The sequence below is a fragment of the Balaenoptera acutorostrata genome, chromosome 12 (genome assembly GCF_949987535.1).
Source record: "Balaenoptera acutorostrata chromosome 12, mBalAcu1.1, whole genome shotgun sequence".
Taxonomy (NCBI): domain Eukaryota; kingdom Metazoa; phylum Chordata; class Mammalia; order Artiodactyla; family Balaenopteridae; genus Balaenoptera; species Balaenoptera acutorostrata.
Window position 1 is genome coordinate 26997597 of NC_080075.1, and position 27881 is coordinate 27025477.

The following is a 27881-nucleotide window of genomic DNA, read 5'->3' on the forward strand; positions in this document are numbered from 1 at the left end:
TGCACAGCAATGAAGACCCAGTGCAGCCAAAAAAATAAATACGTAGAATAAATAAGTTCAAACAATAAATAAATAAATAAACATAAATTAAAAAAAAAAAAAAAAAGAACACCTAATGCAGGAGGGAAGGTGGGAGGGCCACTGTAAAGGTCATCTATGCTACATGTACAAGAACCCCGAGAGCACACCAATAGGTACCACATTTTTCACTGCTGTAGCCGATCACTCCCCCTGTACTATACCACACTGTGGCACTCCCTTCCCTCATCTACTGCTATAGTCTCTTTGGAAGGTGTTTCAGAACTCTTGTTATGAGAGTGCCAGTTGAACTGCCCTCACTTCCTTCATTTATACCAGGATTTAAGACCTTGTGGTCCGAGATCCTGTCCAGAGAGCAAGCAGGCTAAGACTCTGTCTTTGTTGATATATTTCATCAGAAAGGGCTCTACCCCCTCTCCTAGTTCATGGTGTGAAGTGTTCGTAGCCTCTCAGGAAAGTGGGGAGAATTGAAAGGACTCTAGATGAGAATGCTAGGCTTTGTAAAACATTTCAGTGTGTTTTAAAAATAAGACTCATTTTGTATTGGACTTACAACAGTCCTATGAAATACAAAGAAAGCCAAGAATCAGTGACAGGAAATGATCACCAGTAAGAATTACAACAGTCACCGCTTACCTGGTAGCATAGGGCACTGTCCATGATCCTTAAGAAGAGTTAGCAGAAATGCCTTGCCCATCTTGCCCCTGAACCCCGTGAAAGGTACACGACTGCTGTGTTGGTGTTTAGGGGGAGCATCTCACTTCCCAGGGACTGACTTCTCCCTTGCTTCCTCTGTAGTGATGGAGACTTCCCCGCTGATGAAAAATTCCCTGGGATTGCAACCTCCAAGCCAGACAGCTTTCCTACGGACTGACAGAGAACTCGTCAAGATGAAACACCAGTCTGCGGGAGAAAGGGAAGAAGAGAATGATGGACATCGTTTCTGGGAAACTATTTTTACATTATGTTTTGTTTGTTCCTGGTAAAGAAACTGTCATCTTCTTAACGTTAAAACAAAATCTAAACCACTAAATTCAATAATACAGGAATATAACTTTCGAAAAACATTTCTTTGGCTGCGCAGCATGTGGGATCTTAGCTCCCCAGCCAGGGATTGAACCCACGCCTGCTAGCATTGGAAGCGCAGAGTCTTCACCACTGGACCACCAGGGAAGTCCCAGGAATATCACTTTTAAAGGAGAAGGTATAAACCCCTTGGTTACATGAACTGGAGATTTTTAGTAAGAAGTCAATATATTTGTTGTTAGGCACATTTTATGTTAGGCTGTCTCCCTGCACAGGATGCAGGCGCCTTGAAAATGGAAATCATATCCCTCTAGAGTACGTCCCTCTTCTTTCAGCTTTGCAGTTTGCTGCTCCGCTTGTTCAACCCCACCTAGTAATAACCTATACTGCCCTTGTTCCTGTTTTCCCATCTGGAAAACAGACAAAAGGCAACCAGACAACGCAAAGGTCTCAACAACTAAGGGATATCCAAAACCAGAGATGGCCAGAACTTCTGGATCCCTCATGAAACCTAGCCCGGTGTTCGATACGTAGGTATCATTAATACGTGCGTGTTGACTGAAACAGTTGAAACTCAATTCTTCCACTTCCCAGTTTAGTTTTAGTCCTCACACAAAACCTGATCATCAAATTCCTTAATGCGAGGAATCACAGTGAAAAATCATATCTCAACTGACTTCTGTCAGATGAGTGAGAACTAAGGTTAATTCAGTGTATCTGAAGCATAGAAAGTGAGGGCAAAAGTGGCACAAGATGGGGCTAGAGGAGCAGAGAGGATTCTAGACCACGCAGAGTCTTCAAGGCCAACACTGTGTTTTCTAGTCTCAAAACAATGTTTGTGAGCGATGTTTATGAGCAATGTTCCAGCTTGCTTTGAAGGTTTCTTGTGTGAAGAATGGATCGGAAGGAAACAAGATATATGGACACTAGTTAGGACCTAGTCGCAACAGACAGGCAAGTTCAGTATTAGGATGTTGAGGAAGAGCTGACAGATTCCAAAGAAATGCAGGAGATAAACTGAAGCGGGCTTAATGGGGTATGAGATGGAGGAAAGGAAGGTCGTAGGGAATTCAAGGGTTTACTGCGCACATGAGCAAAGCCTCAAAAGTAATCATTTGAACGTACAGAGGTAGATCTCCCAAACGACACCGGTTAGGAAGCAACGGTACGCCCTTCAGAATTCCCAGAGACAACACAAATCAACTGTTTCGATGGAAACTTCGGCGGGACCCTTGATTTCCATGGCAATACAGAGAAAAGAGACACTGATCTGGCCTGCGGGTATTTAGGAAGTTGTTAGCCTGACATCACATACTAGTATCATGTAAGTAGGCCGTCTGAAGTAGGAAGCTTAGGGGAAAAACCTTGAAGAAAACTTAAAAGCTTAAGCCACACCTCTATACTACACCACCTTTCACAATTTCTTCTCAGATAAGCATCATCCCCATCAGTGAAGAAACTCGTATCTCCTAATAGGAAAAACAGGCCTAAAGATTCAATGTGTGTCTTTGGAGGTCCCACCTATGCGATATCTTCCTGGGACCAGAAAAGTCCCCAGGAAGATCAATCTGTTTGCACCCCTGAAAGCTTACCACCAAGGAAAATGACTAGGTCCACAGATTTCCTCCCTCAAACCAGCTTACCTCACACAGAAATCAGTAGCAACTCAGCCCTTACTCACATGATCACAGTCACAAGAGTGGTTAGGGAGAAAAGCACTAACCGGGGGAACTAAAACAGAGGCAATCCAGGCCAAGTTGGGCTGGTGGCAGATATCTGCTCCTTACGCTCGGGTGCATAATGCGACTCACCACAATGCCTTTTTCACAGACCCTTCTGAAAGTTTCTCCACAAAATCCAACAGCTCAACTTAGTTCATGACGCTTCAAGGTCAACGATCGTCAAGAGAAAAACATGCAATATGTCTTACAATGTTGGATTCCTTACAAATAGGACAAGGAAATAACCATGTAGACAAAACCAGAGCATTTGAACACATCTGTGTTCTACAAACATACCAGTGAATGCTATCAATAAGGTACTATGACATAAAACAAAATGAAAACTAGATGTGAGACTGTTCTCTTCAGTGTACAGACTTCGTGGCAGTTGCTCCACTATCTAGCTACTTATATCGTTAACTCTCTGTTCTGTGAATACAAAATGAGGCCCAAGTGTGTCAACTTGTTTCCCACAGAAACCAAAAAACCTCCATGCATCTCTTTTCTCCTGTGCCCTTTCACCTTACCTGCTCCCAATTCTCCACCAATGTCCTCCTCTTTCTCTAATTATTCTCCTCTTCATTTTGCTTGGCCTTGCACCCAAGCATGCAAGACAGAGAGTCCTAGAGGTCCAAGATTCGAGAGTGGCTGTTTGCAAGGGGGAGGAGATTACAGTAACTGCCACACTGTATATACTTCTGTGCAAAGAAAAAGGGACAGTGTTCAGAACGTCTCTCACATAGAAAAAGAGCTGGATGGCAGGATACCTGTGTGGCCCAAGGAACTAGAGCTAGCAAATTATGGGCCAAAGAATTGCAACCAAAGGCTGGAAGAGGAAAGGTCTGCAACCAGCTCTGTCTCCTAGCTCTCTGGTATTTGCTGCCAACGGGCAGAGTCGATTTCGTGAAGCATCAAGCACTGAAAAGAAGACTCCTGCTGCTGGAAGTTGACAGGAAGTAACATCCAATGCAAGATCAAGGCTTGTCCTAGAAGCAATGCCCATAATGGAAGGAAAAAAAAAAAAAGAAGAAGACGAAGAAAGCGGAAGAGAAATGCTAAGTCGCAAGTCCAACCTGGCCCCCAGCCTAGCCCAGCCCAAGGAAGGCAGGAGTCAAGGAGAAGAAACTCGAAGAGAAGAGCCTTGGACCACAACATTCTCCACAAGGTACACTCAACAAACTTCACCCTACTCTTGAACCAAGCTACAAAAAGAGCTTCTTCATCCCTACTTTTGCTCCTTGAAAGCTGCTATCAGTTCACTCATTAGACACATATGATTTCAGAACAACTGTTAATAGTTCAAACTAGATGGCACTTTCCTTCCTAAGGATATTAATTAAGTTAAGATCTCTATAGCTCTAAGTATATGATACATAAAACAGAATACTCTGTAGAATATAAGTAACTGTTAGTTCATTATATTAATGAACGTCTGTAAGAAACGTTGCAATGATTTCCCTAATGGAAGAGCCTGGGGGAGGTAAGTCTGTCTTCTAGGATTTCCTCCCCAGAGCTCAGAAATGTAGGTGTTGTTTTAGCTCTCCTACACTCTCTTCACCCAACCCCGCCTTCCTCTTGGGGATCGGACCTCCCTATTGGCTAGCTCATACCTTTCAACTGCCTGCTTTGTGACATCACTCTCCTACCAAACCTACTACCACTTGGTAGAGTCTTGGGGTTTCCGTGGAGCTCTTTGGACCAGTAACCAGTGACCTCTGGACTGGACACGTGCGCCGTTCAGCTGCAGCCACTCAGACATCCTCTAGTGTTGTCTCCTCAGCCCTTGTACCTGCAGTTGATGGTTCCTCTTCTCTGACCATGTCAGGTAAGAAAAGACACTTTGGAAAGTTTCGCGTTCGATTTCTTTGGCCCCTAAATTGAGTAGGAGATTCAACCTAGCAGGGAATGATGAGGGAAAGTATTGAACTACAAGTCTGGAGACCTAATTTCAGTTTTGACTTGGACGTTTACTATCTGTGTGACTTTGGACGAATCGCTGACTGCCTCACAAAGCCTGTTGCTTTCCTTATCTGTTACGTTGGGATACCACATTGGGTTGATCACTCTGATCCCCTTCCTTTCCAGTATTGAGCCTTAAAGGGCACCCATGGAGAAAATGAAATCAGAGACTTCTCAAGAGGGTTTCAACAGAAACATAGAAAAGCCAGGTGACATAGAAAACTAGCAATATATACCAAGATGTTTCATCTCTAATGGTCTCCCTCCACTAGTACTGCGACCAGCTGAAAAGAGAGAATAGGGAGAGAGGATGGAGAGTACTGGGCTATATAGGGAGGCACAGAGTCAAACGTAAGGAAGTTGAGGATTGTTTTCATTAGCACAGGCCAACAGGAACCAAGAGATGGGGAAAAAAATGTAAGAATCAAGAGGGAAAGCATAGAGGGGCTCTCAAGAAAAACGTAGTTTGCAATGGAATGCTGATGGGAACCAAAGATTTTAAATTAAAGCAGAAACAGCACAGAGGGAAATCTGCTCAGAGCAGGGCAAAACAAAGTTGATGGTAGCAAATCCTTACATTAACAGACTAAGAAGGAAAGTCAGGCCAGAACAGGGGATCACCAGGAAAGGCAGCTTATCAGAAAAGTCATACTCCGTTTTCTTTCTTTTATTGCCTCTCTGAATACAGTTGGCACTTGACAGTTTTGAATATAAACATTTTAGAAATATGTTTTAGAAATGATGCTTCCTATAAACAAGAAACCAAAGTGGTTATCTAGGGGGCTGATTTTCAGTGTTTTAGTCTTTCTAATTTTTAAACTACGTAGACATTTTACCAATTAAACATTTTAAGTGGCATCTTCTAAATTGAATCAGAAGGACTATTTCCTTTGTGTGATATGTAGGTTCTAAGGCAAGGCTGCTTTTCATTTTCACAGTTATTTCCTTCCTAACACAGAGAGCACATTGATCAACAGCCATCGTTCGCTTGTAGATCTTAGCTACCGAAGGAGAAAAAGAAAAAGTCAAGCCCCACATCTCTAGTTCCCCATTTAGGGAATTCCCTGGCGGTCCAGTGCTTAGGACTCGGTGCTTTCACGGCCAGGGCCACGCGGCGCGGCAAAAGAAAAAAAAAAACAAACATCCACATTTATCGAAAACAATGTTGTGGAGTCCTTTGGATTTTCTTACATTTGAAAATCTTTTTTCGTTGGATTCTAGGGATGATGGTTTTTTGAGGTTTTGGGATGTCATCTTCCTGGATGTTGAAGATAATTCTAATCTAAGTTCTAGGATAAATACAAAAACCTTCCTGATACTTTTTTTTTTTTTTTTTTTTTTATAAATTCTTTTATTTATTTATTTATTTATGGCTGTGTTGGGTCTTCGTTTCTGTGCGAGGGCTTTCTCTAGTTGCGGCTAGCGGGGGCCACTCTTCATCGCGGTGCGCGGGCCTCCCATTATTGCAGCCTCTCTTGTTGCGGAGCACAGGCTCCAGACGCGCAGGCTCAGTAATTGTGGCTCACGGGCCCAGCCGCTCCGCGGCATGTGGGATCTTCCCAGACCAGGGCTCGAACCCGCATCCCCTGCATTGGCAGGCAGATTCTCAACCACCGCGCCACCAGGGAAGCCCTTCCTGATACTTTTTAAGCTTCCTTTCTGCTTATTATATAAGTTATATTCATTGAAATATATATTTCTCCTAGGCTGAATACCTGTTACTTGCTGGGTAAAAATATGAATGAGCACAATCATGAAACTCTTTTACCCTTATTATTTTGCTGTCTTCTTCGTACCGCTTTTCATTGCAATACTTGTCTATATATGTTGTGGCTACCTATACATTCACATTTATTGCATTCTGTTGCTTGTTAGGCATTGTTTACTGATATACCGTCTCTGTCTGTATGCATTGGCTAGGAATTCATTCACCTCTATCACCTCTATCGTGTGTTTTGGTTAATAGAATTCACTAAAATAGAGCGGGCAACATTCACTTTCCTAATATTGCATGGATGGTACAGAATGTCATTTGTTAGTAAATTCATTAGGCTTTGATACTTGCCACATACCCCAGTTTTCATTAATATCTATGGATTCCTTTTTCGTTATGTAATGTGCTTGTCATGATTTTTCTTTGTCTTTCTAGAACTTATTGTATCTTCCTCCATATAAATCAGATGCAATATATCAGCTTATTCATCTATTAATTATTACTGCTATTATTATTGGTGGTGGTGTTATAACCACTTTATAGATGAGTAATCCGAAGTCATCAGATAACTTTTCTCTTTCCAAAAGCACTTAAGATATCCACTTTCGGGTAATCATTTTGAGGTAGGATGAGAAACCAGGCTTGAAGAGGGCAAAAATGACTCTTTCACAATTCACCAGTTGGACTGAGCTATACGTCAACTCTAGGTAATAGCATGGGAACTGTACAAGCAAAGGGAGACACTGAAGACGACAATGGTAATAGCCGTACTGTTTTCTAATGGACCAAAAAAATGCCTATATTGTAAGTTCTATTTCTCCTGCTTTCCGGCAGTATCATGCTCAGAGTAGAGTCCTGGCAAGGAAGTCAGGATACGTAGGTTCTGGAACCTGGTAATGATACTAACATAATGAGAGAACTTGAACAAGTCAACCCGACCTCTCTGAGCCTCAGTTTCCTTACTCACGAAATGAGACTGAGAAAATCGAAGTTCTCTAAGGGCCTCCTAGTTCTAAAATGCTTCCAGTCTAGGAAGTAGCATAGAAGTCAATACGAGTGCAGGCTGAAGGGAAAGACAGGGCAGGGAGAAGGTTGCTTCCAGCCTAGAGAACAATGTCTGAACCATACCACTTGGCTCTTCTGCCCATCTGTGCCCAAGATGGGAGCACAGGCAGTTAATACAGAAGAGTGGAAAACTGCTCAGTCCTTACAGCCATCATTAACTGTCTGATTTTGGGTTTCTCAGCAAGTATTGATAGTAGAGGTGTCCTGATAGCAAGAACCTTAAGATAATGCTGTTCCTCAAACGGACTGAGAATTTCTCAACCTCCCTGAGTTTTTCATGACCCTCTTGTTCTTACAGAAAATTTCCAAAATCCATCTCTACTTGGAACTCTGAAATCTCTGCAGCATTCTCTTCCTGTGGTGAGCAATGCAACTTCCCTAACACGAAGTGTCTGCAACTTCTCCAGAGTCTCTGCCCCTGCCGTCAGTTCGCCATCAGCTACTGGTACCTCTTTCCAGACACTCACGGGTAGTGCCTACCTTTACCAACATTCTAGCACGACTACGGTATCTGGAGTTACTGACCACAGCCAGATCTCCGCTTCAGCTCCTTCCTATCCAGGTGTTCTTCAGTGGGACATCACACGAAGCACTGAAAAGAATTCTTCTTCACTCGGAGACTTTACTCTGGCACTCACTGACCGGCACACAGTTGCTTCCTCCATGTTTATGGCAGCCCACTATGATAAAACTTCAGACGCCAATAACATGGTCCCTCTATATCCATCGCTTTCTGCCAGCCTTGCTCAGGGAACACCATCTCAGATTCCAAATCAGGGGCATAGCCGCCTGTCACCTCCCTACCAGGAAGGAAGCCAGGTAGATTACTATAACCAAGGCACAATGGGGTCTTTACTGTATGGAGAACTTGGCTCCTGCCCGCAATCCTATGGCTCTGCGTCACACACAGGAAGTAGGGCCTCTGTGCCACCAGAAATGGGAATGGGACTGAAGGAGATTCAGCCCACAAATATCCGACCACCAGCTTCCACCTCTGCAATCTGCCACCCTGTGTCTGCTCAACGCATCACAGAAACAAGTTTTCAAGGTGAGTATACAAACGGCAGAGAAAGTTGAAGAATGAGGTCGGCGTTCAAAAGTGGGGTCAAATCGACAGCTGGGAAGTGGCGTAGAGACAGGTAGAATTTAGATCCTGAGCCTTTAATAACCACTACCTTCTCTCAGTGCTCTCTGTTTTTAGACTCTATAGAAGAACACCTAGGGCTTCCCTGGTGGCGCCTGCCAATGCAGGGGACACGGGTTCGAGCCCTGGTCTGGGAAGACCCCACATGCCGTGCAGCAACTAAGCGCATGTGCCACAACGACTGAGCCTGCATTCTAGAGCCCGTGAGCCTCAACTACCGAAGCCCACGCGCCTACAGCCCGTGCTCCGCTACAAGAGAAGCCACCGCGATGAGAAGCCCGCACACCGCAACCAAGAGTAGCCCCCGCTAGCCGTAACCAGAGAAAGCCCGTGCACAGCAATGAAGACCCAGTGCAGCCAAAAAAATAAATACGTAGAATAAATAAGTTCAAACAATAAATAAATAAATAAACATAAATTAAAAAAAAAAAAAAAAAGAACACCTAATGCAGGAGGGAAGGTGGGAGGGCCACTGTAAAGGTCATCTATGCTACATGTACAAGAACCCCGAGAGCACACCAATAGGTACCACATTTTTCACTGCTGTAGCCGATCACTCCCCCTGTACTATACCACACTGTGGCACTCCCTTCCCTCATCTACTGCTATAGTCTCTTTGGAAGGTGTTTCAGAACTCTTGTTATGAGAGTGCCAGTTGAACTGCCCTCACTTCCTTCATTTATACCAGGATTTAAGACCTTGTGGTCCGAGATCCTGTCCAGAGAGCAAGCAGGCTAAGACTCTGTCTTTGTTGATATATTTCATCAGAAAGGGCTCTACCCCCTCTCCTAGTTCATGGTGTGAAGTGTTCGTAGCCTCTCAGGAAAGTGGGGAGAATTGAAAGGACTCTAGATGAGAATGCTAGGCTTTGTAAAACATTTCAGTGTGTTTTAAAAATAAGACTCATTTTGTATTGGACTTACAACAGTCCTATGAAATACAAAGAAAGCCAAGAATCAGTGACAGGAAATGATCACCAGTAAGAATTACAACAGTCACCGCTTACCTGGTAGCATAGGGCACTGTCCATGATCCTTAAGAAGAGTTAGCAGAAATGCCTTGCCCATCTTGCCCCTGAACCCCGTGAAAGGTACACGACTGCTGTGTTGGTGTTTAGGGGGAGCATCTCACTTCCCAGGGACTGACTTCTCCCTTGCTTCCTCTGTAGTGATGGAGACTTCCCCGCTGATGAAAAATTCCCTGGGATTGCAACCTCCAAGCCAGACAGCTTTCCTACGGACTGACAGAGAACTCGTCAAGATGAAACACCAGTCTGCGGGAGAAAGGGAAGAAGAGAATGATGGACATCGTTTCTGGGAAACTATTTTTACATTATGTTTTGTTTGTTCCTGGTAAAGAAACTGTCATCTTCTTAACGTTAAAACAAAATCTAAACCACTAAATTCAATAATACAGGAATATAACTTTCGAAAAACATTTCTTTGGCTGCGCAGCATGTGGGATCTTAGCTCCCCAGCCAGGGATTGAACCCACGCCTGCTAGCATTGGAAGCGCAGAGTCTTCACCACTGGACCACCAGGGAAGTCCCAGGAATATCACTTTTAAAGGAGAAGGTATAAACCCCTTGGTTACATGAACTGGAGATTTTTAGTAAGAAGTCAATATATTTGTTGTTAGGCACATTTTATGTTAGGCTGTCTCCCTGCACAGGATGCAGGCGCCTTGAAAATGGAAATCATATCCCTCTAGAGTACGTCCCTCTTCTTTCAGCTTTGCAGTTTGCTGCTCCGCTTGTTCAACCCCACCTAGTAATAACCTATACTGCCCTTGTTCCTGTTTTCCCATCTGGAAAACAGACAAAAGGCAACCAGACAACGCAAAGGTCTCAACAACTAAGGGATATCCAAAACCAGAGATGGCCAGAACTTCTGGATCCCTCATGAAACCTAGCCCGGTGTTCGATACGTAGGTATCATTAATACGTGCGTGTTGACTGAAACAGTTGAAACTCAATTCTTCCACTTCCCAGTTTAGTTTTAGTCCTCACACAAAACCTGATCATCAAATTCCTTAATGCGAGGAATCACAGTGAAAAATCATATCTCAACTGACTTCTGTCAGATGAGTGAGAACTAAGGTTAATTCAGTGTATCTGAAGCATAGAAAGTGAGGGCAAAAGTGGCACAAGATGGGGCTAGAGGAGCAGAGAGGATTCTAGACCACGCAGAGTCTTCAAGGCCAACACTGTGTTTTCTAGTCTCAAAACAATGTTTGTGAGCGATGTTTATGAGCAATGTTCCAGCTTGCTTTGAAGGTTTCTTGTGTGAAGAATGGATCGGAAGGAAACAAGATATATGGACACTAGTTAGGACCTAGTCGCAACAGACAGGCAAGTTCAGTATTAGGATGTTGAGGAAGAGCTGACAGATTCCAAAGAAATGCAGGAGATAAACTGAAGCGGGCTTAATGGGGTATGAGATGGAGGAAAGGAAGGTCGTAGGGAATTCAAGGGTTTACTGCGCACATGAGCAAAGCCTCAAAAGTAATCATTTGAACGTACAGAGGTAGATCTCCCAAACGACACCGGTTAGGAAGCAACGGTACGCCCTTCAGAATTCCCAGAGACAACACAAATCAACTGTTTCGATGGAAACTTCGGCGGGACCCTTGATTTCCATGGCAATACAGAGAAAAGAGACACTGATCTGGCCTGCGGGTATTTAGGAAGTTGTTAGCCTGACATCACATACTAGTATCATGTAAGTAGGCCGTCTGAAGTAGGAAGCTTAGGGGAAAAACCTTGAAGAAAACTTAAAAGCTTAAGCCACACCTCTATACTACACCACCTTTCACAATTTCTTCTCAGATAAGCATCATCCCCATCAGTGAAGAAACTCGTATCTCCTAATAGGAAAAACAGGCCTAAAGATTCAATGTGTGTCTTTGGAGGTCCCACCTATGCGATATCTTCCTGGGACCAGAAAAGTCCCCAGGAAGATCAATCTGTTTGCACCCCTGAAAGCTTACCACCAAGGAAAATGACTAGGTCCACAGATTTCCTCCCTCAAACCAGCTTACCTCACACAGAAATCAGTAGCAACTCAGCCCTTACTCACATGATCACAGTCACAAGAGTGGTTAGGGAGAAAAGCACTAACCGGGGGAACTAAAACAGAGGCAATCCAGGCCAAGTTGGGCTGGTGGCAGATATCTGCTCCTTACGCTCGGGTGCATAATGCGACTCACCACAATGCCTTTTTCACAGACCCTTCTGAAAGTTTCTCCACAAAATCCAACAGCTCAACTTAGTTCATGACGCTTCAAGGTCAACGATCGTCAAGAGAAAAACATGCAATATGTCTTACAATGTTGGATTCCTTACAAATAGGACAAGGAAATAACCATGTAGACAAAACCAGAGCATTTGAACACATCTGTGTTCTACAAACATACCAGTGAATGCTATCAATAAGGTACTATGACATAAAACAAAATGAAAACTAGATGTGAGACTGTTCTCTTCAGTGTACAGACTTCGTGGCAGTTGCTCCACTATCTAGCTACTTATATCGTTAACTCTCTGTTCTGTGAATACAAAATGAGGCCCAAGTGTGTCAACTTGTTTCCCACAGAAACCAAAAAACCTCCATGCATCTCTTTTCTCCTGTGCCCTTTCACCTTACCTGCTCCCAATTCTCCACCAATGTCCTCCTCTTTCTCTAATTATTCTCCTCTTCATTTTGCTTGGCCTTGCACCCAAGCATGCAAGACAGAGAGTCCTAGAGGTCCAAGATTCGAGAGTGGCTGTTTGCAAGGGGGAGGAGATTACAGTAACTGCCACACTGTATATACTTCTGTGCAAAGAAAAAGGGACAGTGTTCAGAACGTCTCTCACATAGAAAAAGAGCTGGATGGCAGGATACCTGTGTGGCCCAAGGAACTAGAGCTAGCAAATTATGGGCCAAAGAATTGCAACCAAAGGCTGGAAGAGGAAAGGTCTGCAACCAGCTCTGTCTCCTAGCTCTCTGGTATTTGCTGCCAACGGGCAGAGTCGATTTCGTGAAGCATCAAGCACTGAAAAGAAGACTCCTGCTGCTGGAAGTTGACAGGAAGTAACATCCAATGCAAGATCAAGGCTTGTCCTAGAAGCAATGCCCATAATGGAAGGAAAAAAAAAAAAAGAAGAAGACGAAGAAAGCGGAAGAGAAATGCTAAGTCGCAAGTCCAACCTGGCCCCCAGCCTAGCCCAGCCCAAGGAAGGCAGGAGTCAAGGAGAAGAAACTCGAAGAGAAGAGCCTTGGACCACAACATTCTCCACAAGGTACACTCAACAAACTTCACCCTACTCTTGAACCAAGCTACAAAAAGAGCTTCTTCATCCCTACTTTTGCTCCTTGAAAGCTGCTATCAGTTCACTCATTAGACACATATGATTTCAGAACAACTGTTAATAGTTCAAACTAGATGGCACTTTCCTTCCTAAGGATATTAATTAAGTTAAGATCTCTATAGCTCTAAGTATATGATACATAAAACAGAATACTCTGTAGAATATAAGTAACTGTTAGTTCATTATATTAATGAACGTCTGTAAGAAACGTTGCAATGATTTCCCTAATGGAAGAGCCTGGGGGAGGTAAGTCTGTCTTCTAGGATTTCCTCCCCAGAGCTCAGAAATGTAGGTGTTGTTTTAGCTCTCCTACACTCTCTTCACCCAACCCCGCCTTCCTCTTGGGGATCGGACCTCCCTATTGGCTAGCTCATACCTTTCAACTGCCTGCTTTGTGACATCACTCTCCTACCAAACCTACTACCACTTGGTAGAGTCTTGGGGTTTCCGTGGAGCTCTTTGGACCAGTAACCAGTGACCTCTGGACTGGACACGTGCGCCGTTCAGCTGCAGCCACTCAGACATCCTCTAGTGTTGTCTCCTCAGCCCTTGTACCTGCAGTTGATGGTTCCTCTTCTCTGACCATGTCAGGTAAGAAAAGACACTTTGGAAAGTTTCGCGTTCGATTTCTTTGGCCCCTAAATTGAGTAGGAGATTCAACCTAGCAGGGAATGATGAGGGAAAGTATTGAACTACAAGTCTGGAGACCTAATTTCAGTTTTGACTTGGACGTTTACTATCTGTGTGACTTTGGACGAATCGCTGACTGCCTCACAAAGCCTGTTGCTTTCCTTATCTGTTACGTTGGGATACCACATTGGGTTGATCACTCTGATCCCCTTCCTTTCCAGTATTGAGCCTTAAAGGGCACCCATGGAGAAAATGAAATCAGAGACTTCTCAAGAGGGTTTCAACAGAAACATAGAAAAGCCAGGTGACATAGAAAACTAGCAATATATACCAAGATGTTTCATCTCTAATGGTCTCCCTCCACTAGTACTGCGACCAGCTGAAAAGAGAGAATAGGGAGAGAGGATGGAGAGTACTGGGCTATATAGGGAGGCACAGAGTCAAACGTAAGGAAGTTGAGGATTGTTTTCATTAGCACAGGCCAACAGGAACCAAGAGATGGGGAAAAAAATGTAAGAATCAAGAGGGAAAGCATAGAGGGGCTCTCAAGAAAAACGTAGTTTGCAATGGAATGCTGATGGGAACCAAAGATTTTAAATTAAAGCAGAAACAGCACAGAGGGAAATCTGCTCAGAGCAGGGCAAAACAAAGTTGATGGTACCAAATCCTTACATTAACAGACTAAGAAGGAAAGTCAGGCCAGAACAGGGGATCACCAGGAAAGGCAGCTTATCAGAAAAGTCATACTCCGTTTTCTTTCTTTTATTGCCTCTCTGAATACAGTTGGCACTTGACAGTTTTGAATATAAACATTTTAGAAATATGTTTTAGAAATGATGCTTCCTATAAACAAGAAACCAAAGTGGTTATCTAGGGGGCTGATTTTCAGTGTTTTATTCTTTCTAATTTTTAAACTAGGTAGACATTTTCCCAATTAAACATTTTAAGTGGCATCTTCTAAATTGAATCAGAAGGACTATTTCCTTTGTGTGATATGTAGGTTCTAAGGCAAGGCTGCTTTTCATTTTCACAGTTATTTCCTTCCTAACACAGAGAGCACATTGATCAACAGCCATCGTTCGCTTGTAGATCTTAGCTACCGAAGGAGAAAAAGAAAAAGTCAAGCCCCACATCTCTAATTCCCCATTTAGGGAACTCCCTGGCGGTCCAGTGCTTAGGACTCGGTGCTTTCACGGCCAGGGCCACGCGGCGCGGCAGAAGAAAAAAAAAAAAAAAAACACCCACATTTATCGAAAACAATGTTGTGGAGTCCTTTGGATTTTCTTACATTTGAAAATCTTTTTTCGTTGGATTCTAGGGATGATGGTTTTTTGAGGTTTTGGGATGTCATCTTCCTGGATGTTGAAGATAATTCTAATCTAAGTTCTAGGATAAATACAAAAACCTTCCTGATACTTTTTAAGCTTCCTTTCTGCTTATTATATAAGTTATATTCATTGAAATATATATTTCTCCTAGGCTGAATACCTGTTACTTGCTGGGTAAAAATATGAATGAGCACAATCATGAAACTCTTTTACCCTTATTATTTTGCTGTCTGCTTCGTACCGCTTTTCATTGCAATACTTGTCTATATATGTTGTGGCTACCTATACATTCACATTTATTGCATTCTGTTGCTTGTTAGGCATTGTTTACTGATATACCGTCTCTGTCTGTATGCATTGGCTAGGAATTCATTCACCTCTATCACCTCTATCGTGTGTTTTGGTTAATAGCATTCACTAAAATAGAGCGGGCAACATTCACTTTCCTAATATTGCATGGATGGTACAGAATGTCATTTGTTAGTAAATTCATTAGGCTTTGATACTTGCCACATACCCCAGTTTTCATTAATATCTATGGATTCCTTTTTCGTTATGTAATGTGCTTGTCATGATTTTTCTTTGTCTTTCTAGAACTTATTGTATCTTCCTCCATATAAATCAGATGCAATATATCAGCTTATTCATCGATTAATTATTACTGCTATTATTATTGGTGGTGGTGTTATAACCACTTTATAGATGAGTAATCCGAAGTCATCAGATAACTTTTCTCTTTCCAAAAGCACTTAAGATATCCACTTTCGGGTAATCATTTTGAGGTAGGATGAGAAACCAGGCTTGAAGAGGGCAAAAATGACTCTTTCACAATTCACCAGTTGGACTGAGCTATACGTCAACTCTAGGTAATAGCATGGGAACTGTACAAGCAAAGGGAGACACTGAAGACGACAATGGTAATAGCCGTACTGTTTTCTAATGGACCAAAAAAATGCCTATATTGTAAGTTCTATTTCTCCTGCTTTCCGGCAGTATCATGCTCAGAGTAGAGTCCTGGCAAGGAAGTCAGGATACGTAGGTTCTGGAACCTGGTAATGATACTAACATAATGAGAGAACTTGAACAAGTCAACCCGACCTCTCTGAGCCTCAGTTTCCTTACTCACGAAATGAGACTGAGAAAATCGAAGTTCTCTAAGGGCCTCCTAGTTCTAAAATGCTTCCAGTCTAGGAAGTAGCATAGAAGTCAATACGAGTGCAGGCTGAAGGGAAAGACAGGGCAGGGAGAAGGTTGCTTCCAGCCTAGAGAACAATGTCTGAACCATACCACTTGGCTCTTCTGCCCATCTGTGCCCAAGATGGGAGCACAGGCAGTTAATACAGAAGAGTGGAAAACTGCTCAGTCCTTACAGCCATCATTAACTGTCTGATTTTGGGTTTCTCAGCAAGTATTGATAGTAGAGGTGTCCTGATAGCAAGAACCTTAAGATAATGCTGTTCCTCAAACGGAGTGAGAATTTCTCAACCTCCCTGAGTTTTTCATGACCCTCTTGTTCTTACAGAAAATTTCCAAAATCCATCTCTACTTGGAACTCTGAAATCTCTGCAGCATTCTCTTCCTGTGGTGAGCAATGCAACTTCCCTAACACGAAGTGTCTGCAACTTCTCCAGAGTCTCTGCCCCTGCCGTCAGTTCGCCATCAGCTACTGGTACCTCTTTCCAGACACTCACGGGTAGTGCCTACCTTTACCAACATTCTAGCACGACTACGGTATCTGGAGTTACTGACCACAGCCAGATCTCCGCTTCAGCTCCTTCCTATCCAGGTGTTCTTCAGTGGGACATCACACGAAGCACTGAAAAGAATTCTTCTTCACTCGGAGACTTTACTCTGGCACTCACTGACCGGCACACAGTTGCTTCCTCCATGTTTATGGCAGCCCACTATGATAAAACTTCAGACGCCAATAACATGGTCCCTCTATATCCATCGCTTTCTGCCAGCCTTGCTCAGGGAACACCATCTCAGATTCCAAATCAGGGGCATAGCCGCCTGTCACCTCCCTACCAGGAAGGAAGCCAGGTAGATTACTATAACCAAGGCACACTGGGGTCTTTACTGTATGGAGAACTTGGCTCCTGCCCGCAATCCTATGGCTCTGCGTCACACACAGGAAGTAGGGCCTCTGTGCAACCAGAAATGGGAATGGGACTGAAGGAGATTCAGCCCACAAATAACCGACCAGCAGCTTCCACCTCTGCAATCTGCCACCCTGTGTCTGCTCAACGCATCACAGAAACAAGTTTTCAAGGTGAGTATACAAACGGCAGAGAAAGTTGAAGAATGAGGTCGGCGTTCAAAAGTGGGGTCAAATCGACAGCTGGGAAGTGGTGTAGAGACAGGTAGAATTTAGATCCTGAGCCTTTAATAACCACTACCTTCGCTCAGTGCCCTCTGTTTTGAGACTCTATAGAAGAACACCTAGGGCTTCCCTGGTGGCGCCGTGGTGAAGAATCCGCCTGTCAATGCAATGCGGGGGACACGGGTTCGAGCCCTGGTCTGGGAAGATCCCACATGCCGTGGAGCAACTAAGCCCATGTGCCACAACGACTGAGCCTGCATTCTAGAGCCCGTGAGCCGCAACTACCGAAGCCCACGCGCCTACAGCCCATGCTCCGCAGCAACAGAGGCCACCGCGATGAGAAGCCCGCACACCGCAACCAAGAGCAGCCCCCGCTAGCCGCCAACTAGAGAAAGCCCGTGCACAGCGATGAAGACCCAGTGCGGCCAAAAAAATAAATACGTAGAATAAATAAGTTCAAACAATAAATAAATAAACATAAATTAAAAAAAAAAAAAAACCTAATGCAGGTGGGAAGGTGGGAGGGACACTGTAAAGGTCATCTATGCTACATGTACAAGAACCCCGAGAGCACACCAATAGGTACCACATTTTTCACTGCTGTAGCCGATCATTCCCCCTGTACTACCACACTGTAGCACTCCCTTCCCTCATCTACTGCTATAGTCTCTTTGGAAGGTGTTTCAGAACTCTCGTTGTGAGAGTGCCAGTTGAACTGTCCTCACTTCCTTCATTTATACCAGGATTTAAGACCTTGTGGTCTGAGATCCTGTCCAGAGAGCAAGCAGGCTGAGACTCTGTCTTTGTTGATACATTTCATCAGAAAGGGCTCTACCCCCTCTCCTAGTTCATGGTGTGAAGTGTTCTTAGCCTCTCGGGAAAGTGGGGAGAATTGAAAGGACTCTAGATGAGAATGCTAGGCTTTGTAAAACATTTCAGTGTGTTTTAAAAATAAGACTCATTTTGTATTGGACTTACAACAGTCCTATGAAATACAAAGAAAGCCAAGAATCAGTGACAGGAAATGATCACCAGTAAGAATTACAACAGTCACCGCTTACCTGGTAGCATAGGGCACTGTCCAGGGTCCTTAAGAAGAGTTAGTAGAAATGCCTTGCCCATCTTGCCCCTGAACCCCTTGAAAGGTACATGACTGCTGTGTTGGTGTTTCGGGGGAGCATCTCACTTCCCAGGGACTGACTTCTCCCTTGATCCCTTTGTAGTGATGGAGACTTCCCTGGTGATGAACAATTCCCTGGGATTGCGACCTCCAAGCCAGACGTTTTGTGTGACACAAACTCAACAACTCCCCAAGTCCTGCAGTAGCAGAAACAGTCACATACTTGAGAGTAACCCACCGTCTGAACTTGGGGACATTTCAGTGACAGCTCCAGTCCAGAGTGCCAGTCGTCTCCTGGCCCTGCCTCCAGCTCCAAGCCAGGGACAAACAGAGAGTAAGAACGTGGATGATATCAAAACCAAGCTTTCAAAGCCTCTGGATGCCTACCAGATCCCAACAGAGAACCAAGATCCTCCACTACGCCCTTTAGGAATCCCTGATATTCACCAGCCGCTGGCCTGCACCGATCCCCTCAGCCAAGAGGAGCAGCCTGGTTCTGAAAATGCTGATCTGAGAGAGAACAGCCGCAGTCGTCAGGACCTAGGGACACTTGAAAATGGGACTGAACCTAGCAGTGGTTTTGCAGACATGACGACACTGGCGGAGGATAGTCACCTTCCCCAGCTCTTTAATTCTTTGAAAGATCTTGGTCAATCCCAAGGTCCCAACGTGATCAAAGCTAAAGACACCAGAGCCATTAAGGTGAATCAGGTGCAGGAAAAGCCAAGTGTCGTAAAGGTTCCCTCTGATCAACCCAGGAAGAACAAACAGAAAGCCTCTGAGCCTATCAGTGGTGCTCCCAAGGCCAAAAGCCAGCCAAAGAATCCAGAGTGCCTGTTAGGGGGAGAAGTGGTTCTATGCAATGCTGCAGTCAGTGACAGGGCTCCTGTGAACACGGCCAAGCACTCGCAAGGCAAACCTCAGAAAGCTGCATCCAGAAAGGTCAGCAAAACTAAGAGCCACGGGCAGGAAAAGACCAAAAGGACCAGAGGAAGAAACAAGGCTGAAGAGAACAAGCAGTCAGGGAACAAAGTCAAGGCAGAAGAGAAGCCAGCAATCCCCAACACGAAGCGAAAGGAACACCAAACTGAGCTTCTCCAAGAGAGCTTGCAAAAGCCTCGAACCTCCCTTGGCGTGCGCATGCTGGAGTCTGTGAAGGTCCTTCATGCGCTGGGGAGGAAGAATGAGACGAAAACTGGGCTCTCTTCCTGTCGGCTCTTGGGAAATGCAAGCAACCCCAAAGACCCCCAGCCACCCCCAGCTATCCAGCCATGGCGGCATACCCCACGTGAGGGGAAGAGTCCTGAGAAAACGCAGGTCCAAGCCCAGAAACCAGACAGCAGTGCTGAAACAGAGTGTCCCTCTCCATCCCAGTACGAGCGGCCTCCTCCTGGGAAGGTCAAGTTGATACCTCTGCCTTTTTCTGCCTGGGACAAGCCTCAAGCTCGACCCGCTCCTCGGAGGCCACAGTCTCTGGCCTCACGTCGGCCTGCTGGGGCTTACCGTGCCCAGCCTGGTTCTACTGACTCAGCTCAACCTGCTGCAGTCAATTCATCCCAGCCAGCTCCTGCCTCTTTGCCAGGTCCCGCCAAACCAGCTCAGCCAACTGTGACCAACCCAACCCAACCGGCTTGGACCAACCATACCCAGCCCCGTGTCCCTCAGTCCGCTGCTCCTAGGCCTGCACCCTACCAAACTTCATCTGGCACTTCTCTCCAGCGCGAGCCTGTTCCCCCTGCTGGGACTAAGCGCCAGTCCCCACCCAAGCTCCAAACCCAATTTCTACTCCAAGACTTCAGCAAGCAACGAGTTCCATGGAGGGAACCCAATGTGCCTGAGCCAGTCATGTCAAAGCCCATCGAACAAGAGCAGAGGCCAGAGCGAGAGGCCATGAAGAGGCGGGCTCAACAACAACGGGAGAATGCTGCCAGATACACCTCTTCGGGGAAGCTGCCATTTCTCACCGAGAGGGAAAAACAAATGGAAATTGCTGACGACTACGGATACGTCAAGTGAGAGCTGCTGGGATTCTTGGTGCCACCTTGGCTACCAGCTGTTCTTCCATACATAGGTAAGATAGGTATAGAACTGAATAAGTAAATGGAATACAATGACTAGATGAGTAATAAACCTTAAGAATTTTGAGATGCTGCTAACTGGGGCGTGAGAAAGGAAGGACTGAAAGTTGGATGGGAGAATGAAGGAAAGGGGTAAACACTGAGGAAAGAGGAAGGAACTTGGCCCAGGCCTAGGAAGGCCAACAGAGAGGTATGGATTTAGGAAAGGAAGCAGGAGTGAGGATGAAATGGCAGAAGTAAAAAGCAGGGTCAGAGGTCTGGGTTGAAAGAACACAATTTGAGGAGAGTTGAAGGGGACAGAAGATGAGTCTAGCTTTACTAGGAGAAATAGAAAAAGTCTCTTGGGGACGTTGGCCTTCAGTCTCACAACCACCAGATAGGTATTTCAGAAAACAAGAGGTTCAGGACACATCTCTGAAAGGTCTGAGTTGCCTTATTCAGGTGTGATTATAGTGGGGGAATAGGGAAATCTACCAGAGAAGTGGCAAGGGCTCACAGTTATCCTAGGGGCAGCTGACGACAGGGGCAGAGCCAAGGGAACTGCTGGATCAGGAGGCCCACGAACAAATCAGGGGCATAGCCGCCTGTCACTTCCCTACCGGGAAGGAAGCCAGGTAGACTACTATAACCAAGGCACACTGGGGTCTTTACTGTATGGAGAACTTGGCTCCGGCCCGCAATCCTATGGCTCTGCGTCACACACAGGAAGTAGGGCCTCTGTGCAACCAGAAATGGGAATGGGACTGAAGGAGATTCAGCCCACAAATATCCGACCACCAGCTTCCACCTCTGCAGTCTGCCACCCTGTGTCTGCTCAACGCATCACAGAAACAAGTTTTCAAGGTGAGTATACAAACGGCAGAGAAAGTTGAAGAATGAGGTCGGCGTTCAAAAGTGGGGTCAAATCGACAGCTGGGAAGTGGTGTAGAGACAGGTAGAATTTAGATCCTGAGCCTTTAATAACCACTACCTTCTCTCAGTGCTCTCTGTTTTTATTTTTTTTTTTTATTTTATTTTTTTTTATTTTATTTTTTTTATTTTTTTTTTGGCTGTGTTGGGTCTTCGGTTCGTGCGAGGGCTTTCTCTGGTTACGGCAAGTGGGGGCCACTCTTCATCGCGGTGCGGGGACCGCTCTTCATCGCGGTGCGCGGGCCTTTCACTATCGCGGCCCCTCCCGTTGCGGGGCACAGGCTCCAGACGCGCAGGCTCAGTAGTTGTGGCTCACGGGCCCAGCTGCTCCGTGGCATGTGGGATCTTCCCAGACCAGGGCTCGAACCCGTGTCCCCTGCATTAGCAGGCAGATTCTCAACCACTGCGCCACCAGGGAAGCCCTCTCAGTGCTCTCTGTTTTTAGACTCTATAGAAGAACACCTAGGGCTTCCCTGGTGGCGCCTGCCAATGCAGGGGACACGGGTTCGAGCCCTGGTCTGGGAAGATCCCACATGCCGTGGAGCAACTAAGCCCATGTGCCACAACGACTGAGCCTGCATTCTAGAGCCCGTGAGCCGCAACTACCGAAGCCCACGCGCCTGCAGCCCATGCTCCGCAGCAACAGACGCCACCGCGATGAGAAGCCCGCACACCGCAACCAAGAGCAGCCCCCGCTAGCCGCCAACTAGAGAAAGCCCGTGCACAGCGATGAAGACCCAGTGCGGCCAAAAAAATAAATACGTAGAACAAATAAGTTCAAACAATAAATAAATAAACATAAATTAAAAAAAAAAAAAACCTAATGCAGGTGGGAAGGTGGGAGGGACACTGTAAAGGTCATCTATGCTACATGTACAAGAACCCCGAGAGCACACCAATAGGTACCACATTTTTCACTGCTGTAGCCGATCATTCCCCCTGTACTACCACACTGTAGCACTCCCTTCCCTCATCTACTGCTATAGTCTCTTTGGAAGGTGTTTCAGAACTCTCGTTGTGAGAGTGCCAGTTGAACTGTCCTCACTTCCTTCATTTATACCAGGATTTAAGACCTTGTGGTCTGAGATCCTGTCCAGAGAGCAAGCAGGCTGAGACTCTGTCTTTGTTGATACATTTCATCAGAAAGGGCTCTACCCCCTCTCCTAGTTCATGGTGTGAAGTGTTCGTAGCCTCTCGGGAAAGTGGGGAGAATTGAAAGGACTCTAGATGAGAAGGCTAGGCTTTGTAAAACATTTCAGTGTGTTTTAAAAATAAGACTCATTTTGTATTGGACTTACAACAGTCCTATGAAATACAAAGAAAGCCAAGAATCAGTGACAGGAAATGATCACCAGTAAGAATTACAACAGTCACCGCTTACCTCGTAGTATAGGGCACTGTCCAGGGTCCTTAAGAAGAGTTAGTAGAAATGCCTTGCCCATCTTGCCCCTGAACCCCTTGAAAGGTACATGACTGCTGTGTTGGTGTTTAGGGGGAGCATCTCACTTCCCAGGGACTGACTTCTCCCTTGATCCCTTTGTAGTGACGGAGACTTCCCCGGTGATGAACAATTCCCTGGGATTGCGACCTCCGAGCCAGACGTTTTGTGTGACACAAACTCAACAACTCCCCAAGTCCTGCAGTACCAGAAACAGTCACATACTTGAGAGTAACCCACCGTCTGAACTTGGGGACATTTCAGTGACAGCTCCAGTCCAGAGTGCCAGTCGTCTCCTGGCCCTGCCTCCAGCTCCAAGCCAGGGACAAACAGAGAGTAAGAACGTGGATGATATCAAAACCAAGCTTTCAAAGCCTCTGGATGCCTACCAGATCCCAACAGAGAACCAAGATCCTCCACTACGCCCTTTAGGAATCCCTGATATTCACCAGCCGCTGGCCTGCACCGAATCCCTCAGCCAAGAGGAGCAGCCTGGTTCTGAAAATGCTGATCTGAGAGAGAACAGCCGCAGTCGTCAGGACCTAGGGACACTTGAAAATGGGACTGAACCTAGCAGTGGTTTTGCAGACATGACTACACTGGCGGAGGATAGTCACCTTCCCCAGCTCTTTAATTCTTTGAAAGATCTTGGTCAATCCCAAGGTCCCAACGTGATCAAAGCTAAAGACACCAGAGCCATTAAGGTGAATCAGGTGCAGGAAAAGCCAAGTGTCGTAAAGGTTCCCTCTGATCAACCCAGGAAGAACAAACAGAAAGCCTCTGAGCCTATCAGTGGTGCTCCCAAGGCCAAAAGCCAGCCAAAGAATCCAGAGTGCCTGTTAGGGGGAGAAGTGGTTCTATGCAATGCTGCAGTCAGTGACAGGGCTCCTGTGAACACGGCCAAGCACTCGCAAGGCAAACCTCAGAAAGCTGCATCCAGAAAGGTCAGCAAAACTAAGAGCCACGGGCAGGAAAAGACCAAAAGGACCAGAGGAAGAAACAAGGCTGAAGAGAACAAGCAGTCAGGGAACAAAGTCAAGGCAGAAGAGAAGCCAGCAATCCCCAACACGAAGCGAAAGGAACACCAAACTGAGCTTCTCCAAGAGAGCTTGCAAAAGCCTCGAACCTCCCTTGGCGTGCGCATGCTGGAGTCTGTGAAGGTCCTTCATGCGCTGGGGAGGAAGAATGAGACGAAAACTGGGCTCTCTTCCTGTCGGCTCTTGGGAAATGCAAGCAACCCCAAAGACCCCCAGCCACCCCCAGCTATCCAGCCATGGCGGCATACCCCACGTGAGGGGAAGAGTCCTGAGAAAACGCAGGTCCAAGCCCAGAAACCAGACAGCAGTGCTGAAACAGAGTGTCCCTCTCCATCCCAGTATGAGCGGCCTCCTCCTGGGAAGGTCAAGTTGATACCTCTGCCTTTTTCTGCCTGGGACAAGCCTCAAGCTCGACCCGCTCCTCGGAGGCCACAGTCTCTGGCCTCACGTCGGCCTGCTGGGGCTTACCGTGCCCAGCCTGGTTCTACTGACTCAGCTCAACCTGCTGCAGTCAATTCATCCCAGCCAGCTCCTGCCTCTTTGCCAGGTCCCGCCAAACCAGCTCAGCCAACTGTGACCAACCCAACCCAACCGGCTTGGACCAACCATACCCAGCCCCGCGTCCCTCAGTCCGCTGCTCCTAGGCCTGCACCCTACCAAACTTCATCTGGCGCTTCTCTCCAGCGCGAGCCTGTTCCCCCTGCTGGGACTAAGCGCCAGTCCCCACCCAAGCTCCAAACCCAATTTCTACTCCAAGACTTCAGCAAGCAACGAGTTCCATGGAGGGAACCCAATGTGCCTGAGCCAGTCATGTCAAAGCCCATCGAACAAGAGCAGAGGCCAGAGCGAGAGGCCATGAAGAGGCGGGCTCAACAACAACGGGAGAATGCTGCCAGATACACCTCTTCGGGGAAGCTGCCATTTCTCACCGAGAGGGAAAAACAAATGGAAATTGCTGACTACTACGGATACGTCAAGTGAGAGCTGCTGGGATTCTTGGTGCCACCTTGGCTACCAGCTGTTCTTCCATACATAGGTAAGATAGGTATAGAACTGAATAAGTAAATGGAATACAATGACTAGATGAGTAATAAACCTTAAGAATTTTGAGATGCTGCTAACTGGGGCGTGAGAAAGGAAGGACTGAAAGTTGGATGGGAGAATGAAGGAAAGGGGTAAACACTGAGGAAAGAGGAAGGATCTTGGCCCAGGGCTAGGAAGGCCAACGGAGAGGTATGGATTTAGGAAAGGAAGCAGGAGTGAGGATGAAATGGCAGAAGTAAAAAGCAGGGTCAGAGGTCTGGGTTGAAAGAACACAATTTGAGGAGAGTTGAAGGGGACAGAAGATGAGTCTAGCTTTACTAGGAGAAATAGAAAAAGTCTCTTGGGGACGTTGGCCTTCAGTCTCACAACCACCAGATAGGTATTTCAGAAAACAAGAGGTTCAGGACACATCTCTGAAAGGTCTGAGTTGCCTTATTCAGGTGTGATTATAGTGGGGGAATAGGGAAATCTACCAGAGAAGTGGCAAGGGCTCACAGTTATCCTAGGGGCAGCTGACGACAGGGGCAGAGCCAAGGGAACTGCTGGATCAGGAGGCCCACGAACAAATCAGGGGCATAGCCGCCTGTCACTTCCCTACCGGGAAGGAAGCCAGGTAGATTACTATAACCAAGGCACACTGGGGTCTTTACTGCATGGAGAACTTGGCTCCTGCCCGCAATCCTATGGCTCTGCGTCACACACAGGAAGTAGGGCCTCTGTGCAACCAGAAATGGGAATGGGACTGAAGGAGATTCAGCCCACAAATATCCGACCACCAGCTTCCACCTCTGCAGCCTGCCACCCTGTGTCTGCTCAACGCATCCCAGAAACAAGTTTTCAAGGTGAGTATACAAACGGCAGAGAAAGTTGAAGAATGAGGTCGGCGTTCAAAAGTGGGGTCAAATCGACGGCTGGGAAGTGGCGTAGAGACAGGTAGAATTTAGATCCTGAGCCTTTAATAACCACTACCTTCTCTCAGTGCTCTCTGTTTTTAGACTCTATAGAAGAACACCTAGGGCTTCCCTGGTGGCGCCTGCCAATGCAGGGGACACGGGTTCGAGCCCTGGTCTGGGAAGATCCCACATGCCGTGCAGCAACTAAGCGCATGTGCCACAACGACTGAGCCTGCATTCTAGAGCCCATGAGCCTCAACTACCGAAGCCCACGCGCCTACAGCCCATGCTCCGCTACAAGAGAAGCCACCGCGATGAGAAGCCCGCACACCGCAACCAAGAGTAGCCCCCGCTAGCCGTAACTAGAGAAAGCCCGTGCACAGCAATGAAGACCCAGTGCGGCCAAAAAAATAAATACGTAGAATAAATAAGTTCAAACAATAAATAAATAAACATAAATTAAAAAAAAAAAAAAAAAGAACACCTAATGCAGGAGGGAAGGTGGGAGGGCCACTGTAAAGGTCATCTATGCTACATGTACAAGAACCCCGAGAGCACACCAATAGGTACCACATTTTTCACTGCTGTAGCCGATCACTCCCCCTGTACTATACCACACTGTGGCACTCCCTTCCCTCATCTACTGCTACAGTCTCTTTGGAAGGTGTTTCAGAACTCTTGTTATGAGAGTGCCAGTTGAACTGTCCTCACTTCCTTCATTTATACCAGGATTTAAGACCTTGTGGTCCGAGATCCTGTCCAGAGAGCAAGCAGGCTGAGACTCTGTCTTTGTTGATACATTTCATCAGAAAGGGCTCTACCCCCTCTCCTAGTTCATGGTGTGAAGTGTTCGTAGCCTCTCGGGAAAGTGGGGAGAATTGAAAGGACTCTAGATGAGAAGGCTAGGCTTTGTAAAACATTTCAGTGTTTTTTAAAAATAAGACTCATCTTGTATTGGACTTACAACAGTCCTATGAAATACAAAGAAAGCCAAGAATCAGTGACATGAAATGATCACCAGTAAGAATTACAACAGTCACCGCTTACCTCGTAGCATAGGGCACTGTCCATGATCCTTAAGAAGAGTTAGCAGAAATGCCTTGCCCATCTTGCCCCTGAACCCCTTGAAAGGTACACGACTGCTGTGTTGGTGTTTAGGGGGAGCATCTCACTTCCCAGGGACTGACTTCTCCCTTGATTCCTCTGTAGTGATGGAGACTTCCCCGCTGATGAAAAATTCCCTGGGATTGCAACCTCCAAGCCAGACAGCTTTCCTACGGACTGACAGAGAACTTGTCAAGATGAAACACCAGTCTGCGGGAGAAAGGGAAGAAGAGAATGATGGACATCGTTTCTGGGAAACTATTTTTACATTATGTTTTGTTTGTTCCTGGTAAAGAAACTGTCATCTTCTTAACGTTAAAACAAAATCTAAACCACTAAATTCAATAATACAGGAATATAACTTTCGAAAAACATTTCTTTGGCTGCGCAGCATGTGGGATCTTAGCTCCCCAGCCAGGGATTGAACCCACGCCTGCTAGCATTGGAAGCGCAGAGTCTTCACCACTGGACCACCAGGGAAGTCCCAGGAATATCACTTTTAAAGGAGAAGGTATAAACCCCTTGGTTACATGAACTGGAGATTTTTAGTAAGAAGTCAATATATTTGTTGTTAGGCACATTTTATGTTAGGCTGTCTCCCTGCACAGGATGCAGGCGCCTTGAAAATGGAAATCATATCCCTCTAGAGTACGTCCCTCTTTTTTCAGCTTTGCAGTTTGCTGCTCCGCTTGTTCAACCCCACCTAGTAATAACCTATACTTCCCTTGTTCCTGTTTTCCCATCGGGAAAACAGACAAAAGGCAACCAGACAACGCAAAGGTCTCAACAACTAAGGGATATCCAAAACCAGAGATGGCCAGAACTTCTGGATCCCTCATGAAACCTAGCCCGGTGTTCGATACGTAGGTATCATTAATACGTGCGTGTTGACTGAAACGGTTGAAACTCAATTCTTCCACTTCCCAGTTTAGTTTTAGTCCTCACACAAAACCTGATC

General features: G+C 46.0%; 1 protein-coding gene and 1 long non-coding RNA gene across 2 annotated transcripts in view; both read right to left on the reverse strand.

The window, feature by feature from the left end:
- LOC130709433 (uncharacterized) overlaps positions 1 to 27881 on the reverse strand; it is a 260097-nt gene that overhangs the window by 28757 nt on the left and 203459 nt on the right. The window lies entirely within an intron of this gene.
- Positions 682 to 26996, reverse strand: LOC130709388 (uncharacterized). The gene is made up of 3 exons (XR_009009922.1): positions 26867 to 26996; positions 9675 to 9941; positions 682 to 942 (listed from the first exon to the last, which is right to left on the reverse strand). It is a non-coding gene; the product is annotated as an uncharacterized LOC130709388 (long non-coding RNA).